The sequence below is a fragment of the Chiloscyllium punctatum genome, chromosome 10 (genome assembly GCF_047496795.1).
Source record: "Chiloscyllium punctatum isolate Juve2018m chromosome 10, sChiPun1.3, whole genome shotgun sequence".
NCBI classification, from domain to species: Eukaryota; Metazoa; Chordata; class Chondrichthyes; order Orectolobiformes; family Hemiscylliidae; genus Chiloscyllium; species Chiloscyllium punctatum.
The window spans coordinates 119,613,364-119,629,669 of NC_092748.1; the positions used below are offsets into that span (position 1 = coordinate 119,613,364).

At 51.4% G+C, this 16,306-nt stretch overlaps 1 protein-coding gene across 1 annotated transcript in view; it reads left to right on the forward strand.

Moving 5' to 3' along the window:
- tns1b (tensin 1b) overlaps window positions 1-16,306 on the forward strand; it is an 833,038-nt gene that overhangs the window by 670,279 nt on the left and 146,453 nt on the right.

Sequence of the window (16,306 nt, forward strand, 5' to 3'; positions counted from 1 at the left end):
TCCCAGCTCCCCGCTCCGGGACACAGCCCACACTCTCCCTGTTCCCTGCTCCAGGACACAGCCCACACTCTCCCAGCTCCCCGCTCCGGGACACAGCCCACACTCTCCCTGTTCCCCGCTCCGGGACACAGCCCACACTCTCCCTGTTCCCTGCTCCGGGACACAGCCCACACTCTCACTGTTCCCCGCTCCGACCCCCAGCCTGGGATTTGTTTCCCTTGCCGGCTTGTTCCGGGCTCTGTTCTCCGATCTCTCCAGGTGAGGGTTGCTGTGGCAGCAGCTGAAGCTGGTTGGACGTTGCTCCACCACCATCTCAGTATGTGCCAGGTATGACCCTAACCAGCGGTGGGTTCCCCCCAATACCCATTGTTTCCAGTTTTGCCAGGGCTCCGTGATTCCACACTCGATCGAATGCAACCTTGACGTCAAGGGTGAGCTGGTGCCTCAGTTGTAATGTTACTGGGACTAGTCATCACTAAGCTGAGGGCTGTATTGCAGAGAGTTGGAATTTCTGTCAGATGGTGGAATTTGTATTCAGCATAAAATGAAAGTAAAAAGCTGGTCTAAATGGGTGCGTGTAAACATTGTTGAGTGTTGGAAAAGCCCATCTGGGTCACTGATGTCCTTTTGGGATGGAATCTGCCATCTTTATCTGGCCTGGCCTATATGTGACTCCAGACCCACAGTGGTGTAGGTGACTCTCGGTGCTATTTGGGGCATTAAGTGAGCACTGGTCTCGCCTGCAGGACTCAAACCTGATGAACCATTGAGAAAGGGCACTCACTCTCACTATGTGTCTCACAGCAGAGTGGTGTTTCTGGGGAGAGCAGGAGCTGAGGGAGATTTGGAGAAGGTGGACGGGGAAAGTCTAAGGGAAGGAGAGGGAGACTAAAGAGGGTCGAGGGTGAGTGAAGTGTTTCCTGAAGAAGGGCTTTTGCCTGAAACGTTGATTCTCCTGTTCCTTGGATGCTGCCTGACCTGCTGCGCTTTTCCAGCAACACATTTGTAAGCTCTGATCTCCAGCATCTGCAGTCCTCACTTTCTCCTCGAGGGTGAGTGACACTGGGAGGTAAGAGCTGCATTTTCCATGGGGTGTTGGTGTTAATTCCGGGTCAAGAAGCTGGAGGGAGCTGTGCCTGGAGACAGACGTGACCTTCCTTATGTTTTCACGCCTGCCTCTAACGTCCAGTGTCCCACTCAGCTCCGCCCTGGAGTATGTCTGTGTTCGGATAGTGACTGTCTTTCAGGTGCAGCACGTGGCAGCAACAGCAATGCAAAAAAACTGACATGAACACAGAGACCAGTGTCTACACTGGCAGCACTGGCTGCACTGGCCACACTGGCAGCACTGGCCACACTGGCAGCACTGTCTTCACTAACTACACTGGCAGCACTGGCAGCACTGGCTATATTGGCTACACTGGCAGCGCTGTCTTCACTGGCTGCACTGTCTTCACTGGCTATATTGGCTACTCTGGCTGCACTGGCTGGGTGAGTGGTGGAGGTGGGTTCCAGGGAAGGTTCTAAAGGAGAGCTGGAAATGTATTTGAAAGGGATGGAGTTTGAGGGCTACGCAGATAAAGCTCGAGGATGGGACCAGCTGGGTTGGTCTTTTGGGAGCCAGTACAGACATGATGGGTCAAATGGCCTCTGTCTGTACTGTAACATTGTAGGATTCTGTCATAGGATGAGCAGGAGCTCATAGAGACACAGTGCCCAGGCCAGTCTGAGAGAGCAGCTTGAGAAATGTTACCCAGTCTCAGGGAGGGGAAACCTTTGTGTAACTTCCCAAAAGTGAGGGTGAGAGCGAGAACAAGAACGAGACTGAGAGTGAGAACGAGAGTGAGAGCGAGAGTGAGCCAGTTTCTGGTGAAACCCAGAGTGGGGTGAGGGAGAGGGGGTTGACGAGAGACACTGACAGAGCAGCAGAGGAACAGGCAAGGGGATAGAGCCTATTGCCAAGGTTTACTGAGAGGTTCTTCAAGGGAACAGGGGGTAGTGAGAGACAAAAGGGATAAAGGGAGGAGACTGAGAGAGAGAAAGAAATAAAAATAAAAAGGACAGCAAACTGAGTGAAGGAAGAGAAAGCAGGAAAGGAGCAAATTAAAGAGAGAGAGAGAGAAAAGCAAGAGAGGGATGCTGTGGGTCGTTTGGTGCCCACTTATACTGTTCATCCCAAAGATTGGATGATGCTTTAACTAAAAACAGACTGGAGTTTGATTGAGTCCTACGCGGTGGTGTGTTAGAGATCTGCCTTTAATTAGGCAGCCCATAACTCACTCAGCGTCCAACAGATTTCTCTTGCTGGTTGGGGCTGTGAGTTGAGGGAGGACAGACTTCCCGACAGAGAATCTCTGGTCAGTGACAACACTCTGAAAGGTCAGTGATTGTTCAATGTCCCCTCTGCTCCCAGAGTGACCGGTGTTGAGAGGGACCCAGCTGCGGAACAGTGCTTGGACTGGCTCAGTCCTTTCACAGGAACCCGTGAGGAACACAGTGTGACTGAGAGAGGAGCTGGGGAAGGTGGGGGTGGGGTGGGGGAGAGAGGGCACACAGAGAGCTGGTTTTCTTGGCATGGACAACACCCTCTGACATTTACTGGCCGTGTGCAAATCCGTCCGATCGAGTGAGAGGGAGGGAGGATCAGAGCAGACAAACGTTCAGTCAGAAGTTTGACTCAGTGTGGCTGCTGTCGACAGGCCAGGATTGACTGAATACTGTGTGTTCTCTGGAGGACCTTATACAGCAGACAGGTAACTGGGAGAGGTCTGCACACCGAGGGTCAGGGGAGGGATTCAGCAAGGGACAGAATTCACACAGGATTAGTCCTGGGGTTGTGGCAGGGAAAGGAGTGGGTTCAGGGGATATTTCAGATTTAGCAGGACCTGGTCAAGTGACAGCATCAAATTTTCCAATGCCTGATCCGACACCAATAAACCCTGTCAGCTCAACATGCAAACGTTCTGACACGCACTTCACAAAATGTGATACATTACCCGGACACACGCTGCGCAATCTGCACCCTGACAACCGCACAGACTCGCACTGGGGTGAGCAGAGCAAACCCTCAACACTGACCCTCTGAACAGTGCGGCACTCCCTCAGTACTGACCCTCTGACAGTGCGGCACTCCCTCAGTACTGACCCTCTGACAGTGCGGCACTCCCTCAGTACTGACCCTCTGACAGTGCAACACTCCCTCAGTACTGACCCTCTGACAGTGCGGCACTCCCTCAGTACTGACCCTCTGACAGTGCGGCACTCCCTCAGTACTGACCCTCTGACAGTGCAGCACTCCCTCAGTACTGACCCTCTGACAGTGCGGCACTCCCTCAGTACTGACCCTCTGACAGTGCAGCACTCCCTCAGTACTGACCCTCTGACAGTGCGGCACTCCCTCAGCACTGACCCTCCGACAGTGCGACACTCCCTCAGGACGGACCCTCTGACAGTGCGGCACTCCGTCAGCACTGACCCTCCGACAGTGCGACACTCCCTCAGTACTGACCCTCTGACAGTGCGACACTCCCTCAGTACTGACCCTCTGACAGTGCAGCACTCCCTCAGTACTGACCCTCTGACAGTGCGACACTCCCTCAGCACTGACCCTCCGACAGTGCGACACTCCCTCAGTACTGACCCTCTGACAGTGCGACACTCCCTCAGCACTGACCCTCTGACAGTGCGACACTCCCTCAGTACTGACCCTCTGACAGTGCGGCACTCCCTCAGTACTGACCCTCTGACAGTGCGACACTCCCTCAGTACTGACCCTCCGACAGTGCAACACTCCCTCAGTACTGACCCTCTGACAGTGCGGCACTCCCTCAGCACTGACCCTCCGACAGTGCGACACTCCCTCAGTACTGACCCTCTGACAGTGCGACACTCCCTCAGCACTGACCCTCTGACAGTGCGACACTCCCTCAGCACGGACCCTCCAACAGTGCGGCACTCCCTCAGTACTGACCCTCTGACAGTGCGACACTCCCTCAGCACGGACCCTCCAACAGTGCGACACTCCCTCAGCACGGACCCTCCAACAGTGCGGCACTCCCTCAGTACTGACCCTCTGACAGTGCGACACTCCCTCAGTACTAACCCTCTGAACAGTGCGACACTCCCTCAGTACTGACCCTCCGACAGTGCAACACTCCCTCAGTACTGACCCTCTGACAGTGCGGCACTCCCTCAGCACTGACCCTCCGACAGTGCGACACTCCCTCAGTACTGACCCTCTGACAGTGCGACACTCCCTCAGCACTGACCCTCTGACAGTGCGACACTCCCTCAGCACGGACCCTCCAACAGTGCGGCACTCCCTCAGTACTGACCCTCTGACAGTGCGACACTCCCTCAGCACGGACCCTCCAACAGTGCGACACTCCCTCAGCACGGACCCTCCAACAGTGCGGCACTCCCTCAGTACTGACCCTCTGACAGTGCGACACTCCCTCAGTACTAACCCTCTGAACAGTGCGGCACTCCCTCAGTACTGACCCTCTGACAGTGCGACACTCCCTCAGTACTGACCCTCCGACAGTGCGACACTCCCTCAGTACTGACCCTCCGACAGTGCGACACTCCCTCAGTACTGACCCTCCGACAGTGCGACACTCCCTCAGTACTAACCCTCTGAACAGTGCGGCACTCCCTCAGTACTGACCCTCTGACAGTGCGGCACTCCCTCAGTACTAACCCTCTGAACAGTGCGGCACTCCCTCAGTACTAACCCTCTGAACAGTGCAGCACTCCCTCAGCACTGACCCTCTGACAGTGCGACACTCCCTCAGTACTAACCCTCTGAACAGTGCGGCACTCCCTCAGTACTGACCCTCTGACAGTGCGGCACTCCCTCAGCACTGACCCTCTGACAGTGCGACACTCCCTCAGTACTAACCCTCTGAACAGTGCGGCACTCCCTCAGTACTGACCCTCTGACAGTGCGGCACTCCCTCAGCACTGACCCTCTGACAGTGCGACACTCCCTCAGTACTGACCCTCTGACAGTGCGGCACTCCCTCAGTACTGACCCTCTGACAGTGCGACACTCCCTCAGTACTGACCCTCTGACAGTGCGGCAATCCCTCGGTACTAACCCTCTGAACAGTGCGGCACTCCCTCAGTACTGACCTTCCGACAGTGCGGCAATCCCTCGGTACTGACCCTCTGACAGTGCGACACTCCCTCAGTACTAACCCTCTGAACAGTGCGGCACTCCCTCAGTACTGACCTTCCGACAGTGCGGCACTCCCTCAGTACTGACCCTCTGACAGTGCGGCAATCCCTCGGTACTGACCCTCTGACAGTGCGACACTCCCTCAGTACTAACCCTCTGAACAGTGCGGCACTCCTTCAGTACTGACCCTCTGACAGTGCGGCCCTCCCTCAGTACTGACCTTCCGACAGTGCGGCAATCCCTCGGTACTGACCCTCTGACAGTGCGGCACTCCCTCAGTACTAACCCTCTGAACAGTGCGGCACTCCCTCAGTACTGACCCTCTGACAGTGCGGCACTCCCTCAGCACTGACCCTCTGACAGTGCGACACTCCCTCAGTACTGACCCTCTGACAGTGCGGCACTCCCTCAGTACTGGCCCTCTGACAGTGCGGCACTCCCTCAGCACTGACCCTCTGACAGTGCGGCACTCCCTCAGTACTGACCCTCCGACAGTGCGGCACTCCCTCAGCACTGACCCTCTGACAGTGCGGCACTCCCTCAGTACTGACCCTCTGACAGTGTGACACTCCCTCAGTACTGACCCTCTGACAGTGTGACACTCCCTCAGTACTGACCCTCTGACAGTGCAGCACTCCCTCAGCACTGACCCTCTGACAGTGCGGCACACCCTCAGCACTGACCCTCTGACAGTGTGACACTCCCTCAGTACTGACCCTCTGACAATGCGCCACTCCCTCAGCACTGACCCTCCGACAGTGCAGCACTCCCTCAGTACTGACCCTCTGACAGTGTGACACTCCCTCAGTACTGACCCTCTGACAGTGTGACACTCCCTCAGTACTGACCCTCTGACAGTGCGGCACTCCCTCAGTACTGACCCTCTGATAGTGCAGCACTCCCTCAGTACTGACCCTCTGACAATGCGCCACTCCCTCAGCACTGACCCTCTGACAGTGCGGCACTCCCTCAGTACTGACCCTCTGACAGTGCAGCACTCCCTCAGTACTGACCCTCTGACAGTGCCCAGTCCCTCAGTACTGACCCTCTGACAGTGCAGCACTCCCTCAGTACTGACCCTCTGACAGTGCGGCACTCCCTCAGCACTGACCCTCTGACAGTGTGACACTCCCTCAGTACTGACCCTCTGACAATGCGCCATTCCCTCAGTACTGACCCTCTGACAGTGTGACACTCCCTCAGTACTGACCCTCTGACAGTGCGGCACTCCCTCAGTACTGACCCTCTGACAGTGCGGCACTCCCTCAGTACTGACCCTCTGACAGTGTGGCATGAAACAGGAGGATTTGATGATGTGCAAATAGAGAGTAAGCCTGGAGGATTGTTGGGTTTTATTGCAGAGTGTGGTTGCGGGTTTATTAATGAGCGAGGTGCGAGTGGACAGGTTGCCATTTCAACATTGGAATTAGCCAGAGCACTTGTTGAGTTCCGTGTCAGTGTGAGTGTCCACTCCTTCCCAGATTGGATATGTTATTGTGAATATTGATGCAAAGTATGATGAATGACCTCACCCACTTCCTCTGGATCCAAGCCCAACTTCCCTCTTTTGTCTTTGAATGGACCTGCCATTTTCCAAGCCACCCTCCTCATATCCATATCAGTTACCATGGAATTCTCCACATTCCTACGTGCCAAGGACATTTCCACGGCCTCTTTGGTCTCCCAATTCCATGGTTGGGTTCTCTCAGGCTTTGTGTTCTTCCTGGCCTTTCTTCTGATTCCTAAATCCTCTACACTGTCCCCCACACCCCCCATCCATCACTCCCAGGGACAGGGACCGGAACAGAATGGGGTTAGATACAGAGTAAAGCTCCCTCTACACTGTCCCCCATCAAACACTCCCAGGACAGGGACAGCATGGGGTTAGATACAGAGTAAAGCTCCCTCTACACTGTCCCCCATCAAGCACTCCCAGGGACAGGGACAACACAGGGTTAGATACAGAGTAAAGCTCCCTCTACACTGTCCCCCATCAAACACTCCCAGGACAGGGACAGCACGGGGTTAGATGCAGAGTCGAGCTCCCTCTATACTGTCCCCAACAAACACTCCCAGCACAGGGACCACACGGGGTTAGATACAGAGTAAAGCTCCCTCTACACTGTCCCTATCAAACACTCCCAGCACAGGGACAGCACGGGGTTAGATACAGAGTAAAGCTCCCTCTACACTGTCCCTATCAAACACTCCCAGGACAGGGACAGCACGAGGTTAGATACAGAGTAAAGCTCCCTCTGCACTGTCCCCCATCAAACACTCCCAGGACAGGACAGCACGGTGTTAGATACAGGGTAAAGCTTCCTCTACACTGTCCCCCATCAAACACTCCCAGGACAGGGACAGCACGGGGTTAGATACAGAGTAAAGCTCCCTCTACACTGTCCCCATCAAACACTCCCAGGGACAGGGACAGCACGGGGTTAGATACTGGGCAAACTTACTAAGAATATCAAATCAGACGATAAAAGCTCCTTTAATCAGTTAAAGCGGAAGGAAGTGTTTTAAGTGCATAGATGCAGCTCTGATAATGAATGTTGGGAATGGTTTTGCCGTTGCAGTGGAAAGTTCCATTAATCCGAAAGAATCTGGGTGAGGAATTCAGTAATATAGGAGTGACGTTGGAATTCAGAGTGGGAGGAGGCCGTTCAGCCCTTTGAGCCCATTCCACCATCTAACATGATCATAGCTGGTCTTATCCTGGTCCCAACTCCACTCTCCCACCTGCTTCCCGTTGCCCATTATCCTGCTTTTAGCGTCATAGAGATGTACAGCATGGAAACAGACCCTTCGGTCCAACCCGTCCATGCCGACCAGATATCCCAACCCAATCTAGTCCCACCTGCCAGCACCCGGCCCATATCCCTCCAAACCCTTCCTATTCATATACCCATCCAAATGCCTCTTAAATGTTGCAATTGTACCAGCCTCCGCCACATCCTCTGGCAGCTCATTCCATACACGTACCACCCTCTGTGTGAAAAAGTTGCCCCTTAGGTCTCTCTCATATCTTTCCCCTCTCACCCTAAACCTATGCCCTCTAGTTCTGGGCTCCCCCACCTCAGGGAAAAGACCTTACCTATTTATCCTATCCAAGCCCCTCATTGTTTTCCATCAGAAACCTATTGATTTCTTTCTTGAATCTGTTCCTGATTCTGCCTCCCCTGCTCTCTGGGACAGTGAGTTCCACAGATTCCTGACCCTCTGAGAGAAACTGTTTCTCCCCATCTCTGTTTGAACCTCACTCCTCCCATTCTATATCTGTGATCCCTTGATGGAGACTGTCCTACAAGGAGGAACATCTGTTTAACCTCCACCTTATCGATTCCCTTTAGTGTTTTATATCCCTCAATCAGCTCCCCCTTATTCTTCTGAACCCCAGTGAGTACAAGCCCAAGTTATCCGCCCGCTCCCTGTGGGACAGCCCTTTCATCCCTGGGATCAAGCCGGTGACCCTCCTCCGAACTGCCTCCAGTGCCACCACATCCTGACTCAGGTAAGGAGAACAAACCTGACACAGTACCCTCGGTCTGGGCTCACCAATGCTTTATAACATCACCCTCACAGGCAAAGTAATATCAGACAAACTAATGCAGCTAAAGCCAAATTAAATTGATGGGTGGCACGGTGGCACAGTGGTTAGCACTGCTGTCTCACAGCGCCAGAGACCCGGGTTCAATTCCCGCCTCAGGTGACTGACTGTGTGGAGTTTGCACATTCTCCCTGTGTCTGCGTGGGTTTCCTCCGGGTGCTCCGGTTTCCTCCCACAGTCCAAAGAAATGTGCAGGTCAGGTGGATTGGCCATGCTAAATTGCCCGTAGTGTTAGGTAAGGGGTAAATGTAGGGGTATGGGTGGGTTGCGCTTCGGCGGGGCGGTGTGGACTTGTTGGGCCGAAGGGCCTGTTTCCACACTGTAAGTGATCTAATCTAAATCCCCTGACCCTGATGGCTTGTATCCAAGAATCCCAAAAGAAGGGGTTCCAGAGGTAGTGAATGCATGTTTGTAATTTTCCAAAAAGAACCATTGGATTCTGGCAAAGTGCTGGAGGATTGGAATACTGTCAGTGTAACAACCCTATTCGAAAAGGGAGGGAGGTAAAAAGCAGATAACTGTAGGCAGGTTAGCGTAAGATCGATTGTTGGAAAAGGATTGGAATCAATTCTTATGAAAATAACAGCAGCACATTTTGGGAAATCATACTGTAATCAAGCAGAGTGAGCATGGCTTCATGAAATGGAAATTGTGTCTGAGTAATTGGTTGGAGTTTTTTGAGGAAGTTTCAACCAGAGTGGATAGGGGGGAGCCAGTAGATGTATTGTATTTGGGCTTCCAGAAGGTGTTCAACAAGGTCCCTCACAAAATGTTAAGTCATAAGGAGCCCCTCATCTGGACAGTCGTTATATTGGCGTGGAGAGAGAATTGGCTAATGAGCAGGAAACAGTGAGAGGATGAAGGAGGGTCTTTTTCCAAATGGTGCATTGTGATCAGTGGAGTTCCACAGGGATCAGGTGCTGGGACAACTTCTATGTTAATGACTGGGAGGAAGGAAGGGAAAGCACTGAGGCCACCTTGAGAGACTGACTAAAATAGGCAGGTGACAAGAGGGTTACAAACAGCTGACTGAGACCTTGATGGGACAAATAAGTGGGTTAATATTGGGAAGTGGAGTGTAATGTGGGAAACGTACAGGTGCTTGTTTGGAATGAAGGACAAAGAACCCAGTGTTATTTAAATGGAGAGAAAAAACAAGAAGCTGTAACACAAAGGGACGTGGGGGTGACCTGTGCATGAAACAAAGAAAGCTAGCACAGAGGGGCAGCAGGGAATCAGGAAAGGTCATGTTAAAACACAGAACAGCACAGGAACAGACCCTTCGGCCCAACATGTCCGTGCTGACCATGATGCCATTTGCCTGCACATGGTCCATATTCCTGTTTTAGGGAGAAAGTGAGGATTGCAGATGCTTGAAATCAGAGTCAAAAAGTGTGGTGCTGGAAAGGTATGTCCCAATTCACATTCCTGATGAAGGACTTATACTCAAAACATCTACTCTCCTGCTCCTTGGATGCTGCCTGACCAACTGTGCTTTTCCAGGACCACAGTTTTTGACCATATCCCTCGTCCCCTGTGTCTGTGTCTCTGTCTAAATGCCTCTTAAACCTTGTTATTGTATCTCCTTCTCCCCCCCTCCCCTGGCAGTGTGTTCCAGGCTCCTCCCACCCTCTGGGTAAAAAACTTGGCTCACACATCTCCTTTAACCTGTCCCCCTCTCCCCTTAAACCTGTGCCCCCTGGTATTTGGCATTCCCACCCTGTCTATCCACCCGGTCCATGCCCCTCATAATGTTATACACTTCCATCAGGTCACCCCTCAGCCTCCAACGCTCTGGTGAAAACAATCCAGGTTTGTCCACCCTCTCCTTATTGCTAATACCCTCCAATCCAGGTAACATCCTGGTGAACCTCTTCTGTACCCTCTCCAAAGCCTCCACATCCTTCCTGTAGTGTGGTGACTGGAACTACACACAATGCTCCAAATGTGACCTAACTAAAGGTTTATAAAGCTGCAGCATGACTTGCTAACCTTTATCCTCAGTGCCCCGATGATGAAGGGAGGCATGTGGTGAGCCTTCTTTACCCCTTACCCACTTGTGCTGCCCCCTTCAGGGAGCTATGGACTTGCATCCCAAGCTCCCTCTGGATATCAGTGTTCCCAAGGGTCCTGCTATTTGCTGTATACTGTCCTATTGCATTTAACCTCCCATAATGCATCACCTCACACTTGTCCAGATTAAACTCCATCTGCCATTTCTCCGCCCAACTTTCCAACCGCTCTCTGTCCCGCTGTATCATTTACTAACGTTCCTCATTGTCCCCAAATCCACCGATTCTCATGTTGTCTGAAAAACCGAATCATCAGGCCAACTTTATTCTCATCCAAACCATTTATATTTATATATTACAAACGACAGAGGTCCCAGCATTGATCCTTGTGGAACACCACTGGGCTCAGACCTCCAGTCAGAAAAACACCCCATCACAGCTTTCCTCTCTGTTCTATGACCAAGTCAATTTTGTATCCAATTTACCAACTCACTGTAGATCCCCTTTGGCATGGACAGGTTGGACCGAAGGGTCTGTTTCCATGCTGTACATCTCTATGACTCTATGGTCTTTTGGAACAGTTTGCCATGAGGGACCTTGTCAATTGCTTTAGTGAAGCCCTTGGAGGCAACATCCACTGCCCTGCCCTCACCAACCATCTTCGTCACTTCCCCAAAAATTCAATCAAGTTTGTGAGACAAGACCTACTCTGCATTGAGCCAGCTGACAATCCTAATAGGTCCATTCTACTGTAAATGTGAGTCAATCCTGTCCCGAAGAATCTTCTCCAATAATTTCCTTGGCACTGATGTAAGGCTCACTGGCCTGGAATTTCCTGAAATATCTCTGTTGCTTTTCTTAAACAAAGGAACAACAATAGCTATTTGTCAGTCTTCTGGGACCTAACCTGTGGCTAAAGGGGATACAAAGATCTCTGTTAAGATGCCAGCAATCTCCTCCTTCACCTCTCATTATTATGAGATCGATCCTATCAGGCCCACTGGACTTATCGACCTTAATGTTTTTTCAAGACCCTCAACACCACCACCTTCTTCATATCAGTGTGCCCTTGAATGTTGCCATGCCCCTCCCTAACCTGATCATCAGAATGTCCTTCTCCATGGTGAAGGTGCTCATTGAGGAACTCATTTCAGTTCTTCAGCCTAACACGCACTTGCTACTTGGTTTTGATGAAACCTTCAATATCTCTTGTTGTCCAGAATTCCTGAATGTTGCCATCCTTAGCTTTCATCCCTACAGGAACATGCTGGTCCTTATTTCAAGGAGCTTGGGATATAAGAGTAGGGAATTGTTACTGTAATTGTACAAGGTGCTCGGGAGACCACCCTGGAGCACTGTGAGCGTGTTTGATCCCTATTGGACAGGAAATATGCCATTCCATTGGAGTTAAAAATCGCTCAACACCAGGTTATCGTCCAACAGGTTTATTTGGAAGCACTAGCTTTCGGAGCGATGCTCCTTCATCGGTTGATACTCCACAACCACCTGATGAAGGAGCGTCGCTCCGAAAACTAGTGCTTCCAAATAAACCTGTTGGACGATAACCTGGTGTTGAGTGATTTTTAACTTTGTCCACCCCAGTCCGACACCGGCATCTCCAAATCATTTAATTGGAGGCAGATCAGAGGAAGTTCACGAGAATGACACCTGGTATTCAGGGATTGTCTTATGAACAAAAATTAAACACTACTCCCTGGAGCTTAGAAGTTTGAGGTGATCTGATTGAAACATATCAGATCCTTAAGGGGCTTGACAGGGTCAATGCTGAGAGGGTGGTTCCCTTCCTGGGAGAGTCAAGGCCCAGAGGGTACAGTCTCAGAATTAAAGGGGCACCAATTTAGTAAGTTTGTGGATTACACCAAAATTGGTGGTATAGTGGAACTGAAGGAGGTTAACTAAGATTACAAAGGCATGTTGGCCAATTGGGCTAACGGGCCAAGGGGTGGCAGATAGAGTTTAATTTGGATACATGCAAGGTTTTGGTAAAATGAACAGGAGCAGGACTTGTAAAATATTGTGAGGGCCCTGGGTAGTGTTGTCAAACAGAGAGACCTCAGAGTAGAGGGATGTAGTTCTTTGAAAGGTGCATCACAGGTACCCAGGGCAGTTGAGAAGGCATTTAGCAAATGTACCTTCATTGCTCAGACCTTTTAGGGGCCAGGAGTTAGATTGCCATGTTGAGGTTGTGCAGGACATTGGTGAAGCCATGTTTACAGTACTGTGTACAGTTTTGGTCACCCTGCTATAGGAAGGATCTTACTAAATTGAAAAAGGGTTCAGAAAAAAAATTACCAGGATATTGCCAGGACTGGAGGGTTTAAATCAGAAGGATACGCTGGGATTTTTTTTCACCGGAGCGTAGGAGGTTGAGGGGTGACCTGATAGAGGTTTATAAAATCATGAGGGGCATAAGATAAGGTGAATAGCAAATGTCCTTTCCCCAGGGTAGGGGAGTGCGAAACTAGGGGGTATATTTTTAAACTGAGAGGGGAAAGATTTAAAAGGAACCTGATGGGGAACTTTTTCACCCAGAGGGTGGTTCATGTGTGGAACGAGCTGCCAGAGGAAGCGGTAGATGCAGGTACAGTTCCGACATTTCAAAGACATTTGGACTGTACGGCAATAGGAAAGGTTTATAGAGAGATGGGCCAAAGGCAGCCAAGTGGGGCTAGTTTAGTGAGGAAAACCTGGTCAGCATGGTTAGGTTGGACCGAAGGGTCTCTTTCTGTGCTGTATGCCTTGATGAGAAGGGAAGGAATTTGTCCCGTCAGAGGGTTGTGAGTCTTTGGAACTCCTTGCCACAGGGAGGTGTGGGGGCAGAGTCCGCGTGGATATTAAAGCCTGGGACAGAGAGAGATTCTTGATCAGTTGGGGAATTGAGGGTTACAGGGAAGGGGCAGGAAAGGGGAAATGAGGAATGTTGGATCAGCCAGGATCCTATTGCATAGCAGAGCAAGCTCAAGGGGCTGAATGACCTGCCATGCTCCTATTTCTGACATTCCGACAGGTACAGCATGAGGTTAGATCGTGGCGATGACGTTGCTGATGCAATAGGAGATAGAGGGGGTGAGTGGGTGGCTGTTTGAATGTGCTGGTGAGTTTCTGGGTGAGAGCTGTTTCAGTCTCGAAGCTGGTGTCGGCTGTGTGCACACTGTTGTATTGTGGTTTGGTGGCACCGGGTCCCGTTCACAATGTCACGTTTAAGCTAAGAGTGTGGCCTTTGACAGATTTCTCTGGGGCCAGGCTGCAGCTGGGTCTCAGTAGAAGGAGGTGCTGCCTGACCCCTCCACTCCAACACTGCGCACTTCCAACACCCACCACACCCACCTGGCTCATCCTGACTCCAGTTTACTGCACTGCTGGATGGGATAGCTGAACCACATTCCTTGCAATGTGGATGGTGACTTTAACTATCGCCTAGCTCTATCGCAATCTGCCATCTCTTGATTTCTCCCTGGGGCTGTTGAGGAGCCAATCACTTGCAACATTACGTCCTTGGGTGAGTTCCCAGTGTCGGTGCTGGAAAAAATGTGGGAATGTTCTCATGGTGAACATTGAATGACAGCTCCTCCCCACCCCACCCCACAGCCCCGGAGGGGGGGGGAGCAGTGTGTGTGGGAGGTGGGCACTCACTGGTGAGTGCTGGCCTCAATGCTACCATCAGTATCGAGGTACACTGTCAGTGCAGCTCCCCAGCAACAAAACTTTCAATCAAATCAAAGAAATAATTGTCGAGGAAAAGTTGAAGAGGATGGTCTCGGGAGCAAGGAGCTGGGGCCAATCCCCAGCCCGACATCTGTAGTAAATTGAAGCAGAGCCCTGTGTGTAATGCCTTCAGTATGTGATATTTAATACTGTTCTATTTTAGTCATGTTTCAGTCTCCTGGCTGCTCTCCAACACCAGTCTACATTTACAGCTGGCAATAGCCAACGTGAGGTCACCATCTTGTGTAGGGATTGGAGAATTCGAACTCCCGAATCTCAATAAAGCTTCCCATGTGACTCTTCAATTTCACTGACAGTCCACACAGTGAGACAGCCCTGTTTACAGGAGTAGGACTCTCTCAGTGCCCTGTCTAACAACAGGAGACTGTTAATATCCAGGGCATGGTTCACTTCCTCTGTGTAACAGAGCCCAGTTAATGCCCCCTGTGTAACACAGAGCCCTGTTAATGCCCCTCTGTGTAACAGAGAGCCCTGTTAATGCCCCCTGTGTAACAGAGCCCAGTTAATGCCCCCTGTGTAACACAGAGCCCTGTTAATGCCCCCCTGTGTAACACAGAGCCCTGTTAATGCCCCTCTGTGTAATACAGAGTCCTGTTAATGCCCCCCTGTGTAATACAGAGCCCAGTTAATGCCCCTCTGTGTAATACAGAGTCCTGTTAATGCCCCTCTGTGTAATACAGAGCCCTGTTAATGCCCCCTGTATAACACAGCGCCCTGTTAATGCCCCGCGGTGTAACATAGAGCCCTGTTAATGCCCCTCTGTGTAATACAGAGTCCTGTAAATGCCGCCCTGTTTAATACAGAGCCGTGTTAATGCCCCTCTGTGTAACACAGAGCCCTGTTAATGCCTCTCTGTGTAACACAGAGCCCTGTTAATGCCCCCTGGGTAACACAGAGCCCTGTTAATGCCCCTCTGTGTAACACAGAGCCCTGTTAATGCCCCATCTGTGTAACACAGAGCCCTGTTAATGGTCCCCTGTGTAACACAGAGCCCTGTTAATGCCCCTCTGTGTAACACAGAGCCCTGTTAATGCCCCCCTGTGTAATACAGAGCCGTGTTAATGCCCCTCTGTGTAAAACAGAGCCCTGTTAATGCCCCCTGTGTAACACAGAGCCCTATTAATGCCCCCCTGTGTAACACAGAGCCCTGTTAATGCCCCTCTGTGTAACACAGAGTCCTGTTAATGCCCCTTCTGTGTAATGCAGAGCCCAGTAAATGCCCCTCTGTGTAATACAGAGCCCAGTTAATGCCCCTCTGTGTAACACAGAGCTCTGTTAATACCCCTCTGTATAATACAGAGCCCAGTTAATGCCCCCCTGTGTAATACAGAGCCCTGTTAAGGCCCCTCTGTGTAACACAGACGCCTGTTAATGCCCCCTGTGTAATACAGAGCCCTGTTAATGCCCCCCTGTATAACACAGAGCCCTGTTAATGCCCCCCTGTGTAATACAGAGCCCTGTTAATGCCCCTCTGTGTAATACAGAGCCCTGTTAATGCCCCCCTGTGTAACACAGAGCCCTGTTAATGCCCCTGTATGTAATACAGAGCCCTATTAATACCCCTCTGTGTAACACAGAGCCCTGTTAATGCCCCTCTGTGTAACACAGAGCCCTGTTAATGCCCCCACTGTTTAACACAGAGCCCTGTTAATGCCCCCCTGTGTAACACAGAGCCCTGTTAATGCCCCTCTGTTTAACACAGAGCCCTGTTAATGCCCCCCTGTGTAACACAGAGCCCTGTTAATGCCCCTCTGTGTA